Source organism: Urocitellus parryii, chromosome X, assembly GCF_045843805.1.
Source record: "Urocitellus parryii isolate mUroPar1 chromosome X, mUroPar1.hap1, whole genome shotgun sequence".
Classification (NCBI taxonomy): domain Eukaryota; kingdom Metazoa; phylum Chordata; class Mammalia; order Rodentia; family Sciuridae; genus Urocitellus; species Urocitellus parryii.
The window spans coordinates 68314557-68336132 of record NC_135547.1 but is presented as its reverse complement, the minus strand read 5'-3'; the positions used below and the strand labels follow the sequence as shown (position 1 = coordinate 68336132).

Below are 21576 nucleotides of genomic sequence, written 5' to 3'. Positions count from 1 at the left end.
CCTCAGAATTCCAAGTATCACAGCCAGTGCTACCTGTAAGATAAAAGCAGAAAAGGCCCTCCTCTGCTGGTACTAGGTTTCCTCTTCTCAAAAATGATAATTGCAATAACAATAATAAAAGATTCTGGTTCTCTGTCATTAAGAAAAGACTTTGCCAAGATATCCCACCTTTCCCTGTGCCTGTCCCTGTATCCCACCACCAATAGGATTTTACTTCCATGACAGGTAACCTTATATGACACTGTCCATGACTACTCCAGAGCATTCTGTGACTGCCTTTAGCCAAACCTTCCTAGGAGGAGAAGATGAGACCAAGGCAGGAAGGTGGTTGGCATGTGAACTCTTGGCATGTTCTCTGAGAACTTTCAGCCAACCTTGGAAACCTGCCAGTTCTCATTCCATGTCCAGGCACCACCATGCTCTACCGGCTCCTCAGGTCTGCAATGGGACAGGTGGCCTGTATGGGATGGGTGCCAAGAAGGAAGGGAATGGGTTCTTTCACAGTCTGTTAATGATTTGATCTTCAACTATATCCAGAGGGCTTCCATCACTGCCCAGTCTGTTCCAACCAGGGTAAAAAGTTAATGTTCCCAATTTTCTTGTGTAATTCCATTCATCAGAAGGAGGTTGCAAGCAATGAACTGCACCCGTAGGATATTACTTGTCTGTTCAATATACATACCCATGAGTTTGCTGGAGGAGCTGTGGGCAAGCACACTGTAGCAGGTGCTCCTGTTGTCCCAGATGTGCACTAAGTTGTCCATGGAGGCAGAGATGACAAGTCTACTGTCTGGGGTAAAGATTAGGCTGGTGATGCTGTCTGTGTGGCCTCTCAGCTCTTCAAAAATGGTCCCAAAAGCCAAGTCCCACAGATTCAGCTGCTGGTCCTCACCAGTGGATGCCAAGTATGACCTCCTGGGAGAAAAGGTGAGAAAGAACATGGGGCCATGGTGATCCATGAAGAGCCTTATTGAATTCCTCTGGTGGGTGCCCTATAGCCAGACAGTCTTGTTGGCACATCTGGCTAAGTAGTTTGTGTTAGGGTAGAACTTGACACAGTAAAACTCTTCCAGGTATCCTGCATATATCCTTAGAAGATACATCTGATAAAATGACCACAGCCTGGCAGTATGGTTGTGGGACCTGTTGACAAACTACAGTCCATACAGGCTGACTTTCAGATCCCACATTGGATGGGCATGTGTTTGGTATGACATAATGTTGGTGAAATTGCCCAGGTCCCAGTATCTAATGGAGATGTCTTCAGATCAAGAGAGCAACCCTTAGCTATCTGCTAGGAATAGCATGCTGTATACTGGTCCACAGTGTCTTCATGTCTGCCTGCACTGTTGTCCTCAGCATCTTCCTCATCCTTCAGAGTTGTCACAGGCCATGAGGATACAGGATGTATCCAGGAGGATACAGGACTTCAACTTCTTGGACCACAGACTCCAAAGATTTTTGTAGGAGTTGTCAAATCCAGCAGCAAGTAGCTTGCTATTGGAGGATATTTCCAGAGTATTGAGCAGTAGCTCTGTTGTAGAGAACACAGAAGCAGATGGTGGTAAGGGAGGGAGGGCCACACTTGATGCTGTCCTGCAAGACTTTCAGGGCAATGTCATTCTGCAGAATGGGATGGGCACATCCTGGGGCTCCAGGCTGCTGCTGTTACTGAGCAAATTGTTGTCACTGGTGTAGAACTGGTAGTATGTTCTCTTGACAAGTTGTAGGTCAAGGTAAATGTATAATGTGAGGACCCTTCTCAAGGCAGTATTCTTGTAACTTTGAAGGTAGTGAATAAGGTAGTTGTAACTGTCTTTTTGGAGGCAGACCACATACTTATTGTCTAAGAACGCTTGAAACTTGAAGTTAGGATATCCTGGATGGTCAGCCGTTGCTTACTGACATCTTTCTAGTCTGTGTTCTGCAGGAACATCCCATAGAAGACGCTGTAGAAACTTTTCATTGTGCTATTTGAGCTGTTGTGGACCAAGCTGAGATGGAGGTAGATGAAGAATGTGTAGAAGAGAGGCATCTCTCCATGGTTATCCTGGGAATCAAAATTAGTAAGAAATTTCCAAGTTTCCAAACCATATTGCTGCAGACACTGTGGGCACAACCAGATTTTAACTGGACTATGAGGTGTGCTACCATCTCTTCAGCACTCTGTGACAGCTGCAAACTTTGCTTTTGAGGGTCATCAGAGTCCATGTACTGCCAACATTTGAGGTAGCAGGACACTGCCATTGGAACTTGCTTGGTGCAAGCACACCTATTTCATGACTGAGCATCCCTGGTAGCTCTGAGCTGCTGCACCATGATCATCTGACCAAATGGACACCGGACTGGGTCTCTGATGCCAATGCTGGGGCCAGGCCCTGTATATTGATTTTGTATCCTGCTACTTTGCTGAATTAAAAAATAAAAACAGTTCTAAAAGTCTTTTGATGGAGTCTGAAATTTTCTGAGGATAGAATTGTGTTATCTGCAACCAGGGATAAGTTGACATTTTCTTTTTTTACTTGTATCCCTTTTGTTTCTTTCTTTTGCCTGATTGTTCTGGATAAAATTTGTAGTACTATACTAAATAAGAGTGGTGAGAGTGGACACCTTGTATTATTCCTGATTTTGGAGGAAATGCTTTCAGTGTTTTCTCCATTCATTATGGTGTTGGTATGGGTTTGCCACATATAGCCTTTATTATATTTAGGTATGATCCTTCTATACCTAATCTATTCAGGGCTTTTATCATGAAAGAATGTTGAATTTTATCAAAGGCATTTTCTGCATCTATGGGGATGATTATGCCATTTTTATCCTTGATTCTATTTTTGTGCTGTGTTATATTTATTGATTTGCCAGTGTTGAACCATCATTGCATCCCTGAAATGAAACCAACTTCATCATAGTGTATGAAGTTTTAAGGTGGTGTTGAATTTGACTTGCATATATTTTATCAAGGATTTTTACATCTATGTTCATCAAGAAAATGGTCTATAATTTTCTTTTATGTTGTGTCCTTATCAGGTTTTGGTAACAGGGTAATAATGATTTTGGACAATGAGTTTGGGTGGGTTCCTTCCCTTTCTATTTATGGAAGTATTTTAGTAGCATTGCTTTTAGTTCCTCTTTAAAATTCTGGTAAAATTCACCAGTGAATTTTTTCTGGTACTGGGATTTTCTTCATTGGGAAACTTTATTATGGCTTCAATCTCGTTACTTATTATTGATTTATTTAGCTATTTTATATCCTCTTTGTTCAAATTTGGTGGTCACATATGTTCAGAAATTTTTCTTTTTTTTCCCCTAGGTGTTTCAGTTCATTGGCATGTAGTTTTCCAAAAAAATTGGCTAATGACCCTATACACTAAAGTGATTTTTGAGGTTTTTTTTTCCTTTAAAGCCTTTACTTTGAGACATGATGGAAAGATCTTACAGGTACACATGGAAAAAGACAAATATGATCATGATTGAGTGAAGACAATCTAACCAGTAAACTTCAATGCCTGTTAGCTAATACTGAAGCTGAAGATCTGGAAGTATGACATGCTGCAGGGCTAAAAGGAATAGATAATTAATATTTCTCTCCTTCTTCCTCACCCTCTCCTTCAACAGAATTCACACCAACCTCCTCATAATCTTTCTCTAGGGCACCCATGTCTTCAGGGGCCTCAGAAAACTCTCCTTCCTCTATCCCCTCACCCACGTACCAGTGAACAAAGGCACACTTGGCATACATCAGGTCAAACTTGTGATCTAGGTGAGCCCAGGCCTCAGCCATGGCTGTGGTGTTACTCAACATGCACAGAGCACATTGTACCTTGGCCAGATCTCCACCAGGCATCACAGTGAGAAGCTGATAATTAATGCCAACCTTGAAGCCAGTGGGACACCAGTCCATAAATTGGATGCTGCGCTTGGTTTTGATGGTGGCAATGGCAGCATTGATGTCCTTGGGGACCACATCACCGTAGTACAACAGGAAGCAAGCACTGTATTTACCACGGTGGGGGTCACATTTTACCATCTGGCTGGCTCAAATCAAGCATTGGCGATCTCTGCTACAGAAAGCTGTTTTATGAAGTGGATGTGGGGATACGGCACTAGGTTGGTCTGGAATTCTGTCAGGTCAACATTCAGGACTCCATCAAATATGAGGAAGCAGTGATAGAAGACACAATCTGGCTAATAAGGTAGTTAAGGTTAGTGTAGGTTGTGTGCTCGATGTCCAGATTTCTGTGACAGATGTCATAGATGGCCTCATGATCTACCATGAAGGCACAATCAGTGTTCCAGGTTAGTGTGGGTGGTGAGGTTGGAGTTGTAGGTCTCAACTACAGCTGTGGAAACCTGAGGGACTAGGTAAATGGAGAACTCCAGCTTAGATTTCTTGCTGTAATCAACAGAAAGATATTCCATTAACAGGGAGGTAAACCAGAACCAGTTCCCCCACAAAAACTGTGAAAAATCGAGAAGCCCTGAAGTCTTGTGCACTGGTCAGCCAGTTTATGAATTTGATACAAGACAAGGTCAATGATCTCCTTGCTGATGGTGTAGTGACCTCATGCATAGTTATTGGCAGCATTTTCCTTGCAGGTGATGAGCTGCTCAGGGTGGAAGAGCTGATGGTAGGTCCCAGTGTGAACTTCATCAATGACCATGGGTTCCAGGTCTACTAACACTGCCCTGGGCATGTGCTTGCCAGTGCCCATCTTGCTGAAGAAGTTATTGAAGGAGTCATCTCCTCCCCCAGTGGTCTTGTCACTTGGCATCTGGCCATCAGGCTAGATGCCATGTTACAGGCAGTAGAGCCCCCAGCATGTGTTTCCAATCTGGACACCAGCCTGGGCCTAAGTGTTTGGAGATACATTCACAATGGTGGCTACCGATTAGGAAGCAAAGGCAACAGGTGAGATCCTGGTTACTGTCCCTGACAAGCTAAGAGTTGAGGTCAGAAACATACTTGATTTTTTAGATATTTTTGGTATTTATAAACTATATATATTTTTGTTGTTTTGTAACACTGGAGACTGAAACCAAGTCTTGCATATATTAGGTAAGTGATTTACCACAGAGCTACACCCCAGCTTCTTAAAGATCTTATGAATTTCAGTTGTATCTGTTATTCTCCTTTCCATCTCTAATTGTATTTTTTCAGGTATTCTCTCTCTTTTTCTAGTTAGTTTACCTAAGGGTTTGTCAATTTTGTTTAGCTGTTTCATTAATACTTTGCATTGCTCTTTTAGAGCACATACACTGTGTATATTCTGCAGCTGGAATATTCTGTATATATCTGTTATTTGATCTATAGTGTAACATACCTCTGATTTTTTTCCTTTGGTTCTTTGAATGATCTATCTATTGATGAGAGTGGGAAATTGAACTCAACTACTATTGTTATCTATATCTCTCTTTGTGTCCTGTAAAGTTTGTTTTATAAAAATGGGTGCTCTGACATTTAGTGCATATATGTTTGTAATCATTATATCTTCTTGATGAATTGTCCTTTTATCAATCTGTAGTGACCTTCTTTGTTTCTTCTAACTGATTTTGGCTTAAAGTGTGTTTTGTCAGATATAAATATTAGCTATTTCTGCTTATTTTCTATTCCATTTGCTTGGAATACCATTCTCTGACCTTTCACTTTTAGTTCATATATGTCTTTGTCTGTGAGGTAAGTTTCTTGCAGGCAGTGTTTTTTTAATCCAGTCAGCCAATCTGTATCTTTTCAATGGAGAATTAAAACAATTTATATTCAGGGTGATTATTATTATCCTTTTGCAATACTAGGGAAATAACCCAGGAGTGTTGTACTACTGAGCTACATCCACAGCCCATTTTTATTTTGTATTTTGAGATAGGGTCTGGCCTCAAACTTGCAGTCCTCCTGCCTCAGCCTCCTGAGTCACTGGGATTACAGGCATGTGTCACCATGCCTGGTACACTTGGGATTATTATTGAAAGGTATGTACTTGTTCATGCCACTTGGTTATTTTTTCTAGTTTTCAATATTCTACATTTAATTTTTCTTCTTTTATTCATCTTAGAGTCTTGGTGGTTTCAGTATTAATAATGTTTGACTGTTTCCTAATTCTCATTTGCTTATCTACTCTTCTTACCGTATACCCCTTGCAAAGAACAAAGGCTGAGAGTTATTCAACCCCCTTCTTCTTTCCTTTGTGGTGCTTGTCAGGTGACAAGTGGGATTTGTGGCTAGAATGCTTCTTAGGTGCTTTGCACTACTGGAACAAGCTAGGGAAGAATGCAGAGCCCACTAGAAACAAATTCTCTATTTGGGTTACACATCCTGAGATGAAGGCAGATGCCAACTCCATGGCCTGTGAGAATACTGAATTTCCCAAGATTTATCTCTGGAGATGCACACTCAGAGGGCAGGGTAACACCAGCTCTATAAATTGCCCTTGTACATCCCAAGGGCAGAGAGAGGCTACAGAGCCTCAAAGATCTGTGCTAGGTGGAATGGCAGTGGGCTCCATGCAGTCTGCCTCCTATGGTTCTGGTGGTTCAAGTCCTGGCTCCCTAGCACCATCACATGTGATTGTTCACTCCCCCATACTCTAATAGCTGACCCAGTAAATTGCAGATTACAAAGGGAAGTGCATTCTGTTTCCCACATGCTAATTTCCAAAACAGTAAACTAAAACCACAGGGCCCTTATCAATATAGCTCCCAATTGCAGCACTGTGAGTATACGCTGGGAAGTGAAAAGAACTTTTTCAGAGTCAGTTCACCATCCATATCTTAGAACTATTGTTTGTTTTGCCTATATATTTCTACAGTATGCTGAATCCTAGTATAGTGGTGTCTACTGGGACTCTTCTTCTTTCTCCTCTTCCCACACTGAGGGGATATTCTCACTTCCTCTGCTGTGCTTTCTTGTGATGAGTACTGGGTCATTCTCTTTCACTCTGTATTCCACTATCCAACATTTTTGATTCCAGTGTTTTCCTACAGTCATCTACCTCAGTGAGTAGCTACATTCCAATTGCTTTAATTCTATTTCACAGAGATGCTAGTCTAGGCTGGGTGCCTCTAATCTGTCATCTTGCTTTATATGTTTTATGACCCCACCTCCCCCAATTAGACTGTGAGCTCTTTGGGGAACAGGAACTTCATTTTATGACTGGTGAACTCCTCAAATTACCCACTCCTCCCATCAGAAAAAACATAGTATGTACATAGAATATATACCTACTATCTATGTTTATGGAGCAAAAAGAATAAAAAGTGATTTTGATATAATGCTTTCTCAATTTCTAAATTTGGTTTATTTCTTTAAAAACCTGTTTTGATGTGAAGACCAATGGAATAGAATAGAAGACACAGAGACAAACCTACATAGATATTAATTTAATACTTGACAATGGTGCCAAAAGCATATGTTGGAGAAAAATAGCCTTAACAAATGGTACTGGGAAAATTGGATATCAACATGTAGAAGAATGAAACTGAATCCCTCTCTCTCACCTTGAACAAAAGTCAAATCAAAGTAGATCAGAAACCTAGGGATTATATCAGAAACTGCAACTGCTAGAAGAAAATACAGGCTCAACGCTCCAACATATTGGCATAGGCATCAACTTCCTTAACAAAATTCCTAAAGCTCAAGAATTAAAAACTAGAATCAATAAGTATGATGGCATCAGATTAAAAAGCTTCTGCACAACAAAGGAAACAAGAGTGTGAAGACAGAGCCTATAGAATGGGAGAAGATCTCTGATATTTGTTCCTCAGGGGACTAATGGCCAGAATATATAAATTATTCAAAAACATAATTAGCACATCATCTTACATAGTTACTATTTCTCTTTTTTCCTTTTGTTTTGAGAGCACTTGTTGGGATTTGGATCTGGAATGTTCCAGAAAGTCTCATGTATTGAGGACTTGGTCCTCAATGTAGCAATTTTCAGAGGTAGGGGTTTGGAGAAGTGATCAAATTAGGAGAGCTCTGACCTCATCAGTGGATTACTCCATTGATAACTGAATGGACTTGTTATAGTATATATGTGAGGTGTCCCATAAAAGCTGTAGTCTGAGGTACAGTTCTGACTTCAAAAATGTTACTCCTCAGACTGAGGTTGTGGCTCAGAGGTAGAATGCTTGTCTAGCATGCATGAGCCACTGGATTGGATCCCCAGCACCACAGGAAAAAAAAACTAAATAAACAAAATAATGGTATTGTATCCATCTACAACTAAAAATATTTTTAAAGGTTACTCCTCTACATGAGGGTGAGTTTTCTGCTTTCTGATCTAAGGGGATAGTTTACTTGTTTTTTGCAAAGTATGTAACATTTATTAATTTTTGCCTCCTACCTCTGAGGGAAATCACTGTGATTCTTCTGTTTTATAAATACAGAAGCCAAATCATGAAGTTTGCAAAAATAGTGAGAAATATGGAAGGAGAATACTTGAATCTTCACTCTGGACTATTCTTTATGCTTAGCATTATCCTAGATTTTCAGCTGCCTCATAGTAAGCTAAAGATTATAGTTCTTCAAATTTTTGCTAAATTATACATTTTATTGGCTTTAAAATATTCCATAGGCTCTTCACTTGTCCAGCAACCCATGGAGACTATGACTCAAACAAAGTTAAATAATGACAGTACTTAAGCTAGTAATCAGGTCTCATGATTCTTAACTTAGTACTCTTTCTATTGGTCAAAAAGGCCACACTTCTTCATGGATAATATTTAGCTATAGAAAAATAATAAAATATAAAGCTTATAATTGACATAGAAATCCAGACCTATTCAACTCTTTTCATCTACGAGTACTTCATTACATGGGGCTTTTAAGTATTAGCTTTTGTGAAGAAAAGAGTCACCAATATTAATGAAAAGCATCTAGTAACTCTGAAATTAATCTTTTGTTTGATGTAGTAGACTTCAGAAGGTATAGTGAGGTGCTCCCCAAATAAATCTTGCATACGGTTTTCTTTGAGAAATAAAATAATACAAATGAATTATTAATTATTAAACTTAGTCATATGTAGAAATGACTTAAGATTATCTTTAAGTGTGTCACTGAAGAGATTTAGGAATCACCAAGTTTAAGCAAGTTAACTAGGGGATGCTATTAAAACTGAAGTTGGAGATAAAACTGGATTCTCAGTTTCTGCTGGTGGGTGGGGTCTGCATAAGTCACAGGTCTCTGCAGCTGAGAAAGTCAATTTTAGTGTTAGCAGCCAATCACAACTCTGAGGGACTCAGCAGGCAAAGCCGAATTATTCATTACTCTGGAGTGGCCTGTTGCAGCTCTTACTGGTAGGCTATGCTCTCCAATGTTGCAGTAGACCCAGCAGTTCATTGCCAATTTCTTTCTAGCAAAATCAAAGAATGAAATTGACAGACACCAATGGAAGGTGAGAATGAATTGAATAGGATGTATTCAAGTGTGAAGAAAAAAACCAAAACTCTCATAGGGTGAGAAGAGACCCAACAGCAGGTTGCTGCTTAAGTGTACAAGTTTAGGGATTTATATAGCTCTTGGGACAATGCTATGGGTCAAAATTTATGCAATTCAGGTCTTGGAAAAATACCAACACTATTGGTTAGCCCTTGATCCTGAACTTTCCTGAAACCTCCATTTGAGTCTGCCTCTACTTCCATTTTCCTGCTACTCTAGGACAAAAGCTTAGATTCACTGTCTCTAATGGCATCATTAAGCCAATAATTTCCAAATCTGTATTTCCAATCCAGATCTCTCCCCTGAGTTCTAGTCTCAAATACTCAAGTGCTTACTTCTCCCCATTTACTTGTTCTTACAGAGATCTGAAAGTTGTTGTGTCTAAAACAGAACAATCTTATTTCCCACAGTAAGTCTTCCACATTTCAGCTAATGGCAACGCTGTCTCCCCAGTTGTTTAGATCAGAAACTCAAGAGTTATCTCAAATCTTTCCTTTTCCATACCTTTGTCATCCCCTTCATTATAAAGTATTAATAACTCTCAAATACAAAACACTTCTATCTCTACTTGCCATTAGCCTAGCCCAGGAAATTGGCACATCTTTTTTGGATATTGCAGCATGTTCCTCTTGTCCCTTTACAACATTTATGTAATTTGTTTAATTAATAGATCTGCTACTTACTTGTGATTTTCTTTTTAACAATATTTTTGTTGCTAAATTATAATTATATACACTAGGCTTCTTTGTGATATATTCATATCTGCACATAGCAGAATTCTATTTTATTCTACTATACTTCTCCTTTCTCTGTTTTAGTCAGTCTTTTCACTGCTGTGACCATAAGACCTGACAATAACAGTTAGAGGAGGAAAAGTTTTTTGGGGGGTTCATAATTTCAGAGATCTTTTTTAAAAATATCTTTATTTTATTTATTTACTTTTATGTGGTGCTGAGGATCAAACCCAGCACCTCACACGCCCTAGGCCAGCACTCCACCACTGAGCCACAGTCCCACCCACACCCCCTACTTGCTCCCATTTCAGAGGTCTTAATGGATAAACAGCTGACTACATTGCTCAGGCCTGGAGGTGATGCAGAGCGCCATGGCAGAGGAAAGCAGCTCAGAACAAGCCACCAGAAAGCAGTGAGAGCTCTCTCTACCACGGACAAAATATATACCCATAGGCATACCCCCAGTGACCTAACTCCTCCAGCCATACCCTACCTGCCTTCAGTTACCACCAAATTAATCCATTCAAGTGGATTAGTGTACTGATTAGGTTCAAGCTCTCATAAGCCAATTGTTTCACTGCTAAATGTTCTTGCATTGTTTCACTCATGAGCTTCTGGAAGACAACTCATATTTAAACCATAATACCATCCCCTCCTCCCTTGCCCTAATTTTTATCCTTTGCTCTACTGGTCTCCCTTCTATTTTCATGAGGTCCTTTAAGGGGTAGTTTAAATGCTCAAAACTTGCACATATTACCAAGTTTAGAACTTAAATGTCCCCCAAGGTTCTATCTGTTAAAGGCTTGGTCCCAAAAGTGGTACTATTTAGAGGTGGTGAAACATTTCAGAGGTGGGACCTAGTGGGAGGCCTTTAGGTTATTGGGGGGCATGTCCTTGAAGTGGGATTGGGGACCCCAGTCCCTCTTTGTTTCTCTTTTGCTTCTAGACTCCAGAGTGAATTACTTTGCTTTATTGTGTGCTCCTGTCATTATGTGCTACCTTGCCACAGGTCCAATTGCAAAGGGGCCAACTGATCATGAACTGGAACCTCACAAATTGTGAACCAAAGCAAACCTTTTCTCTTCATAAATTGATTGAGATATCAGGTATTTATTGTAGTAATGGAATGCTAACACAGTATTGGGACACTTTATCATTTATAAAATATTTGGAAGACCAATGATTTGGAGCTGTCTATACCCATGTTTTCCAAATTACAATCCCTAAGACCCCAGATAAAGTATTTTTACTTTTGTAGTTTCAGAGTTTATATTGATTGAAATTACATAGTGTCCATCATGGGATCTGAAGCAACTCATCTCTATCTCCAGTGCTGCAAATACTATAAGTGCCTACAGGATCCCTATTGTGCTCCACTGTGTCCTTAGTGGTTTGGGATTATAGCAGTAAATCCTCGTGGTTTCTGAATCTCTCATCTCTTTGGTCAAGTCTCTGAAACTTTATTTGTACATCCTTAATCTAGAGAGGGGCAGCCTTCATCTTGGTGCTTAAAAGGAACATTTTCATCTAGGTGAATATGCAGTTCTGGGGAGAGAAAACTTTCATTTTAATAGGGGGAGTTCCTTCTCTGATAATGTTACTGGTGGGTAACAGTTATCTGACTTCTTTTATGTTTAAAACCTATGGGTCCTTTTCTTAAAGATGTCTGTCATGATGAACCAAAATTACTTATAATGATTTGAAACTATTTTTGCCTATTTGGGCATCTTTTAAAATTATTTATTTGGTACTAGGGATTGAACCCAGAGATGCTTCACCACCAAACTGCAACCCTAGTCCTTTTGTATTTTGAGACAGAGCCTTGCTATGTTGCTGAGGCTGGTCCAATTGCAAAGGGGTCAAAATTTATGCAATTCTCCTGGGTCTTGAGATTATAGACACACATCACTGTGTTCAATAAGACATATTTGTTTTAAAGAAACTCCTTTTTAAAAAAATATTTTTTTTAGTTGTAAATGGACACAATACCTCTGTTTTATTTTATTTTATTTTTTATCTTTTTATGTGGTGTCAGGGATCAAACCCAGTGCTTCACACATGCTAGGCCAGAACTCTACCACTGAACCACAACCCCACCCCAATAAGAGATCTTTTGACATTTCAAAATTGGTTTGTTTTTATGCTCAATTAAAACTAAACAGTTCGATTGAGAAACATATCTTAATTAGTGTTTTGAGGTAAATAAACATATTAATGAATCAAGGATTGCTTCTCCTATGGAGCCAAATTCAGTTTTTTCAAAAAATATTTGAATTGTAAAAATCCTTTTCTGAGAGTTTTCTTTCTTCAGAGCTTTTTATGCCTTCTTGTTCCTTGGACTTTCCTGGACCTTGCTGTCCTCTTTACTATAATACTAAAATTGTAACCCCTCAAAAACCTAGCCCTAACACTGTTCCATTTTAATGGCCCCCTGATTTTTTGTGGTACTGGGAATTGAACCAAGTCCATCACCATGCTACATCTCCAGCCCTTTTTATTTTTCATTTTGAGGCAGAGTATTGCTAGGTTGCTGAGGCTGGCATGGAACTTGTGCTCTTCCTGCCTCAGCCTCCCGAATTGGTGGGATTATATGTGTGTGCCATTCTGTTGGCTTAATGGCCCTGTTTAAAACTAGATCTAATGAAGATAATACTAAAACTGTTATATTTGTCCTTTGGACAAAGGCTGAATTGCATGCTATTGCCAAAGGTTTTCCAAATGTTAAAGAAGGCTCAGTTTAGTTCACTTTACAATTTGATATCTTAACCAAAATATGTCAGCCTGGCTTTTTAGGGTTATATCAACTTATCCACCTGCTTGTAGTAGATATAATGGATACAGAATGGATTACAGTGTCTAGTAGAAACAACCTTTCTGGGATTTTTCTAATGTGGGTATGAGAGGCCAACCAGATGCTTAGAAATTAGCTCAAGAACTTCATAAACAAATTCGTATTTCCCCAATGCATTGATGGCCACCTTTTCCAACAGTGCTTTCAGTGACCAGGTGAATTAGTTTATGATTATTATGCTTGATTTAAGAAATCTTTTAAAATTCTAGCATTAAACACCTGGTAGAAGGAACCAATAGTTTAATCCATTTGAGTTTTTATCTGTCCTTTGGAATGGTCTAAGCAATTTAATTAAACACTTTTCCCTGGCATTGACTGAAAAAAAAAAAGTTCTCCTAAAATAGTTACTATAGCTGAGTAGCTGTCACAAACTATTGCTTTAAAAGTCTATTAAAGTTATGGACTTGCAAATCCAGGTTCTTAGCTCATGAGTCTTCACATGAAACAAATATCTCCTAAACCAAATTTCTTAAATTCCTTTGGTTTTTCCCAGGGCATTTATTATTGTAAAAATCCTGGGCATTTGAAAAAGTACCATAACTAGTTAAAGCATTGTGGCAAAGATGTGGGGAAGAAGGAACACTTATATACTGTTGGTGAGGTTGTAAATTAGTATAACTACTATGAAAATCAATATGGAGGTTCTGAAAAGACAAGGAATGGAATGTCATATAATCCAACTTTTCCAGTCCTTGGCATTTATCCAAAAGAATTAAAGTCATCATACTATACTGATACATGAACACCCATATTTATGGCAGCACAATTCATAATAGCTGAGTTATGGAACCATCTGTCTATCAACAGATGAATGGATAAAGATAGTTGGAACATATCTAAGGATGACACCATTTCCTGATAGTTCCTTTGTATGTCTGTACCTCTGTTAGGGTTTTCTTAAAGCTGATGAGGCACATATTTTATCTTCTAAAAAGGGGCAAATGTTTTTACATTTTATCCCACATTAATTTTCAGTTATAGGACTTGAGGTATGTCTACAAATTTCAAAGCAAAACTATAAAATCTGCTTCTGTTCATGTATTTGTATTAATATATATTAATATATGTGTGTAATACAATATGTGGTATTTTTCTCCCATAGTTTATAAAACATCTATTTTAATTGACATAAAATAATAAATAGGGGTCTGTGGTTATAGCTCAGTGGTAGAACACTCGCCTAGCATGTGTGAAGCACTGGGTTCTATCCTCAGCACCACATAAAAATAAATAAAATAAATGTATTGTGTTCATCTACAACTAAAAATAAATAAGTAAGCAAATAAATAAAGTACCTGTAGAAGCAATTATACTTTTAGAAAAATGTTTTTCAAGTGTAAATGACTTTAATAATCATTTTAGAATAAAAATATTGGTTTAATTCAAACAGACTTTCTATCAGCATTACATATAATAGAGAAACACACCTATCATCTCTGTTAGATGCTTAAGATCATAAAAATGTGTTTGACCTTAAAAAAGTAGGTCAATTAGGTGTAACTGGGATAAGAGTTTATTTAAAACAATAATTTTTTTTTATAACATGCTTACTGTAAAGGCCCCTCTAAATCCTTAAAGTTTTGCTAAGTTAAGTGATATTTAAATTTCTAGGTCATTTCTGAGTAAGTTAAAATACTAAATCATCAATTATTAAGCATAGGTTAAAAGTTTGTATATTTTGGCATTTTGTTTTAATAGATTCAGAAAACTAAATATATTGGGTCTGTTAGTAAATATGTCCCATTTCAACATTTAAAAATGTCTTATGAGAAAGTACATATTTCTAAAAACTTATAAATTGGTGTTAATCTACAGAATGTTGGTTCATGTTTACTAAGGATTAAAATTCTAATATATGCTAACTAAAAATTAGAAGAAAATTAAGTTTTTCTAAAAATTAAACATTGATATAAAAATATGCTGATGTTATCCTTTGTGTTCAAATCAAGTTTGATCCCTTGTGTTCAAATGGTAGAGTTTTTGAAGCATTTATTTCCTTTTATTGGTACATAATAATTACACATAACAGTGGGATTTGTTGTGATCTACTCTTTTTTTGTTGTTGTAGATGGGCAGAATGCCTTTATTTTATTTGTTTATTTTTATGTGGTGCTGAGTATCGAACCCAGTGCCTCACATGTGCTAGGTGAGTGCTCTGCCACTGAGCTACAATAATCATCAATAATCAGTCTGTGATCTGCTCTTAATAGAAAATTGTAAGAGGTGTTTCTTTATCTTTTAGGTATATGGACTAAAAACAAAGATTCTAAAATTTCTTGTTCTGTGTGCTTTTGAAATCTTTTGTCATCCTGGGTTTATTTCATAATAATTCTATTTAATTATTTTAAACATTTTACTATGTTTGAAAAAATTCCCAAAATCAAATTATAAAATTAATCTTTTTGACCTAAAACTAACTTTTGGATTTCCAGAGGGGCCCTGGAAGTCCAAATAAAAATGATGTTTAGCATTCTTTGAGTTACATTTGTATAATGTTATTAATGTATGTTTATAATGATATCTTTGTTTTATCATTGGATAGATGCCTTCCCCTGTCACAAGGCCACAACCATGACAGCCAGTAAAATACTATTAGAAAAGATTTTCCCTTTGTAGTGTACCCTATGAACTTCATAGTAACAGAGGATCTCATTTTACTCAACAAGTAGTTTAGTCTGTTTGCAAAGTTGACCTATATTCCAACATTTCCATTTTTCATATCATCCTCAATCCCCAGGATTAGTGGAATGCACTAATGAAATTGTATAAACTCAAGTGGCTAAACTAGTGAAAACACTTAGCTTGCTCTGGTCTAAGGCGCTGCCCCTGGTGTTACTTAACTTAGACCTACTCCTTCAGGTAAAAACTAGCTGTTACCTTTTAAAATCATCACTGGCACTAGGGAGAGAAGGAACCTACCTCAACATCAAAAAGGCTATACATAAGAAACCCAAAGCCAACCTCATAGTAAATGGGGAAAAAATGAAAGTATTTCCACTCAAATCTGGGGACAAGACAAGGATGTCCATTCTCACCACTCCTATTTCGTACAGGGTTAGAAATTCTAGCCAGAGCAATTATGCAAGAGAAGGAAATAAATAGGATAAAAATAGGAAAGGCAGCCTGGTCGTTGTGCATGCCTGTAATCCCAGTGAACCAGGAGTTGGAGGCGGGAGAATTGTAGGTCAAATTCCAGCCTTAGCAAAAAGGGAGGCACTAAGCAACTCAGTGAGACCCTGTCTCTAAATAAAATACAAAATAGGGCTGGGGATGTAGCTCAGTAGTCGAGTGCCCCTGAGTTCAATTCCTGGTACCTCCTCTCCCCCCAAAATAGGAAAGGCAGAAGTCAAATTACCACTTTTTGCAGATGATATGATCCTATACCTAGAAGATCCAAAAGACTCCACCCAAAGGCTCCTAAAGCTAATAAACAAATATGGCAAAGTAGAAGGTTACAAAATTAACATGCCAAAATCAATACCTTTCCTATATACCAACAACGAATCTGCTCAGAAAGAAATGATTAAAACAATTCCATTCACAATAGCCTCAAAAGCATACCTAGAAATAAATCTAACCAAAGAAGTGAAAGACCTCTATAATGAAAAATATAGAACATTGAAGAAAGAAATGATGAAGACCTCAGAAGATGGAAGGACCTTCCATGTTCACAGATAAGCAGAATTAATATTATTTAAATGTCCATAATATCAAAAGCAATATAAAGATTCAATGCAGTCTCCATCAAAATATCAATGGCATTCTTCACAGGACTAGAAAAAAATATTCCTAAAATTCATTTGGAAGAATAAAAGACCCAGAATAGCCAAAGCAATTTGAAGCCAAAAGAGCATTGCTGGAGGCATCACAATACCTAATATCAAATTATACTACAGAGCTATAGTAATAAAAACTGTATGGTACTGGCATAAAAACAGACACATAGACCAATGGTACAGAATAGAAGACAGACAAATCCATACAGATACAGTCATGTGATCCTTGACAAAGGTGTCAGAAATATACATTGGAGAAAAGATAGTCTTTTAAATAAATGTTGCTTGGACAACTGGCTATCCATATGTAGAAGAGTGAAACTAGACCCTTATTCTCTCACCCTGTAAAAAATCAACTCAAAATGGATCAAAGATGTTGAAATTAGACCAGTAACTATGCAACTCCTAGAGTCAACATTCAAGCTTTTAGGCACAGGCAATGACTTTCTCAGTAGGACCCCTAAAACTCAGGAAATAATGCCAAAAGTTAATAAATGGGGCTGCATCAAATTAAAAAGCTTCTGCACAGCAAAGGAAATAATGAGGAATATGAAGAGAGAACCTACAGAATGGGAGAAAATCTTTGCTAGCTACTGTTCTGACAGAGGATTAATATCTAGAATATAGAAGAGCTCAAAAAAACTATACACCACAAAACCAAATATCCTAATTAATAAATGGGCAAATGAACTAAACAGACACTTCTCAAAAGAAGAAATACAAATGGTCAACAAATATAGGGAAAAAATGTTCAACATCATTAGCAATTAGGAACATGCAAATCAAAACTATACCTAGATTTCATCTCATGCCAGTCAGAATGATAGTTATCAAGAACACAAATAATAATAAATGTTCAAGAGCATGTAGAGAAAAAGGAACATGTTTACACTGTTAGTGCAATTATAAATTATTACAACCACTATAGAAATGAATATGGAGACTCCTCAGAAAACTAGGCATGGAACCATCACATTGCCCAGCTGTACCACTTTTCAGTATTTATCCTGAAAAATTAAAGGCAGCTTACTACAGTGATACATGCATACCTATGTTTATAGCAGCACAATTCATAATAGCCTAACTATGGAACCAGACTAGGTGTCTATCAGTGGATGAATGGACAAAGAAAAAGGCATATATACACACACACATACATAATGGAGTTTTATAGAGCCTTAAAGAAAAATAAAATTATGGCATTTGCAAGAAAATGGATAGAACTAGAGACTATAATGTTAAGCAAAATCAGTCAAACTCACAAGGTTAAGAGTCATGTTTTCTCTCATATTTGGAAGATAGAGAGGAAAAAGGAAAAGAATGTTGGGGGTGGGTCACCTGAATAAGGGAGATCAGTAGAGGAAAGGGACAAGGAGTGAGAGGAGAGCAGGAGGGAGAAATGTTAGAAAGTGATGTTGGTTAAATTTTATTGTTATATTGTGTATATGTACAAATATGCAACAACAAATCCCATCAATATGTACAATTATAATGCACGAAAAATGATGAAAAAAACATAAAACCATCACTGGCTGATTTTTTGTAAATGTGAAAGGTACAGATCCACTGCTTCCTAATGAAGCCAATAATGGGAGAGATAAAGTGATGGAAGAAGATCTTTATTGACAACAAGCTGGCAGTTGTAAGATGGGAACTCTAATCCTTAAAAAAGGCATTTTTCTTAGGGGTTGTGGGCACAAGCATATATAGGGATTTGGGGGGTATAATTTTAGTATTAGGTTGGTGAGGCACTGGGATAATCATAAATTTTATAGTGGTCTACTTTTTTATGCACATGCTGGTGTTATTTGAAGATTACCAAATGTCCTGGGTTCTGTAACTCCAAAGATAAGTTATTGATTAGAAAATTTCTTTTGTCAGGAATAGTAAATCTTTCAGTTAATCATTTAATACACAGAACAGGGAAGGAGAGCAAAAAGTCATTTTTTGCAAAAGAACAGTTTTAACTCACCAGGTGGCTTCAGAATCAGAGGTGTATCTATAGCAAAGCTACTGGGAGACCAACCATATATTGCAAAGTAGTGTCAAATTAGTGATTTTAAAAGTCCAAAGCAAATGAAACTAGAGAGTTTATTTAGTTTTTTCATTGATTACACTATGAGATAAGCTGGAGAACTATATAAACCTCCTATGATTGAAGAAACTCTATTTATAATAAAAAAATTACAAAAGTCCTTAAAATAAATCCACAGGTCATAGAGCAAACTTTTTAGTTGTCTGCTCCTTGGAAAAGAAAAAAAACCAACAATTATACAATCTTCAACCTGGCAATTATACGTATTGGAAAGGCCATTTTTATAAAAGCCCCTTCCAATATCATTGGAAAGGACCATATCAGGTGGTGGTAGTGTTGTTGTTGTTGTTATTATTATTATTATTATTATTATTATTATTATTATTATTATTTTGAGGTACCAGGGATTGGTCTAAGGGGCATTTGACCACGGAACTACATCCCCAGCCCTAATTAGTATTTTATTTAAAGACAGGGTCTCACTGAGTTGCTTAGTGCCTCACTGTTGCTGAGGCTGGCTTTGAACTTGTGATCCTCCTTCCTCAGGCTCCTGAGCCACTGGGATCACAGGCATGCACCACTGCCCAGCCTATATCAGAATATTGTGTCCCTGTGCCTGGTAAATCATCAAATATCACCTACTTACTCAATTCTATGAAGAAATAAACTAATACCTTAAGTGATCTTATACCTAGTTTAGGAGACAAATTAAAAAGTTTGTGTGATGCAAAAATTAGCTATGCTACTATATGCCAATAGTGGTTTACCTTAAATAGAAATCAAGAAAGCAGTAACATTCACAGTAATGACAAAAATAGCTAGAAATAAATTTATTAAAAGAGGTGAAGGAGGGCTGGGGATGTAGCTCAGTTGGTAGATAGAGTGCTTGCCTTGCATGCACAAGGCCCTGGGTTCAATCCCCAGCACCACAAAAAAAAAAAAAAAAAAAAAAAAAAAAAAGAAGAAGAAGAAGTGAAAGGACCCTACAAGGAAATGTATTGGTGAAAGAATTTAAGGAGGAAAGGGCACAAAAATAGCAGGAAGACATCTCATGTTCATTGATTGGAAGAATCAATATTGTTAAAATGTGTATACTACCCATTATGATCTACAGATTCAGTGCAATCCCTATCAAAACACCAGTTTTCCCTGAACTAGAACAGTCCTAGGATTTGTATGTAAAACTTAATTTATAAAATATCACATTGTATTCCATTAATATGTATAGTCTTTGTTCTTTTATTTATCAGTTAAAAATAAAAAAAATATGGAGACAAAATCATTGGTTTAGATCAGGCTTTAGCTGGTTAAAATCCTTAGTAACGATGCTATTATTGTGACTTGCTATTCTTTCTGTGTGTGTCTAGGGGTATTGGGATTTGAACTCAGGGGCACTTAACCATTGAGCTACATCCTCAGCCCTTCTTATTTATTTTTAAATTTTGAGACAGGGTCTCAGTAAGTTGCCTAGGTTGATCTTCAATTTTCAGCCTCCTAAGGCACAGAAATTATAGTTATGCCCCACCATACCTGGCTCTTGCTATTCTTTTTATTATTTATATTTTTGTGGTACTGGTGATTGAACTCACTGCCTCACTCATGTTAGGGAAGTGCTTTACCACTGAGCTACATTGCCCTTGCTATTGCTAGTATTTTCTGTAACATCTTGTCATGTTGTGTCACTATTTTTTAAAACATTTCTCCTACCAAAATAATGGTTGTATAGTGACTGGAGGAAACAATTAACCCTTACTGGGAACATACTGTTGAAAAATATTAAGATATTGACTAAGCCCTGCTTTCTAACCATTTTCTTGTTTCTCAAATATGGCCTTAATCTCTCTATATACAGTCATCTCTTTTCCTCTTCCATGTGACCTGACTTTCTGGGAATGAACCTTCCCAGGTCTGAAGGAACAAGATCTAATAAAAATCAACACATGAACCAAAGATTTATCATCAGTGCTTCCTGTTAAAGAGATCATGATCAAAACACAGGAGATATGAAAATACAAAGAAAATTATAGTGAAAGCAACATTGAAAGTATTTCTCAAAATGGAGGCAGGAGGCCATTATGAAAGCTGTACTAGCAGCTTCCTGGAATGTGAATTGTGGTTACCCACACACTTTGACCACAGACATCTGGAATGGTCTAAATGATTGGAAAATTAAATTGTACCCAGAGGCTCAAAGTATATATCGAGAGATTATTGGATATTTCTATTCTGTTTATACTTTCTTTTTTTTAATCTCCTATTGGTCACATAACTCATGTTCCTGTTCTTATTCCAAATATAAGCTTCACTTTTCCTTCATTCCTTGGAACACTGATTCAGAAATATCTGAAATCATGTCTCCTGAATTGCAGTTCATAAGATCCCAAATAATGTCCTTTTACTTAAAAATCTAGAGATAATTTATTTTACATTCATGTATTATCACAGCATAACATAGAGAAATCAAAAGAATGTCTTGCTGGCAATGTTCCTATGATAACATCAAGTGAGAGAGTATTTCCTTTTTCATCACAAATTTTAGTAATTTAAGTTTTCTTTCTCTTTTTCTTCTTTTGCATAGTTAAGAGTTTATCAATTTTATTTATTTTTTTTCAAAGAACCTTTCATTTTATCTTTTTTTAATTGTTTCTTTTCTTTCAATTTCATTAATTTCAGCTCTGATTTTAAATTATTTCCTGTCTTTTACTGCTTTTGGTGTTGGTTTGTTCTTCTTTTTCTAGGGCTTTCAGATA

General features: G+C 37.1%; 2 pseudogenes; both read right to left on the bottom strand.

The window, feature by feature from the left end:
- Positions 1-581: 581 nt before the first annotated feature.
- Positions 582-3187, bottom strand: LOC113197815 (TAF5-like RNA polymerase II p300/CBP-associated factor-associated factor 65 kDa subunit 5L pseudogene; annotated as a pseudogene).
- Positions 3188-3574: 387 nt separating this feature from the next.
- Positions 3575-4866, bottom strand: LOC113197827 (tubulin alpha-1B chain-like; annotated as a pseudogene).
- Positions 4867-21576: the final 16710 nt, after the last annotated feature.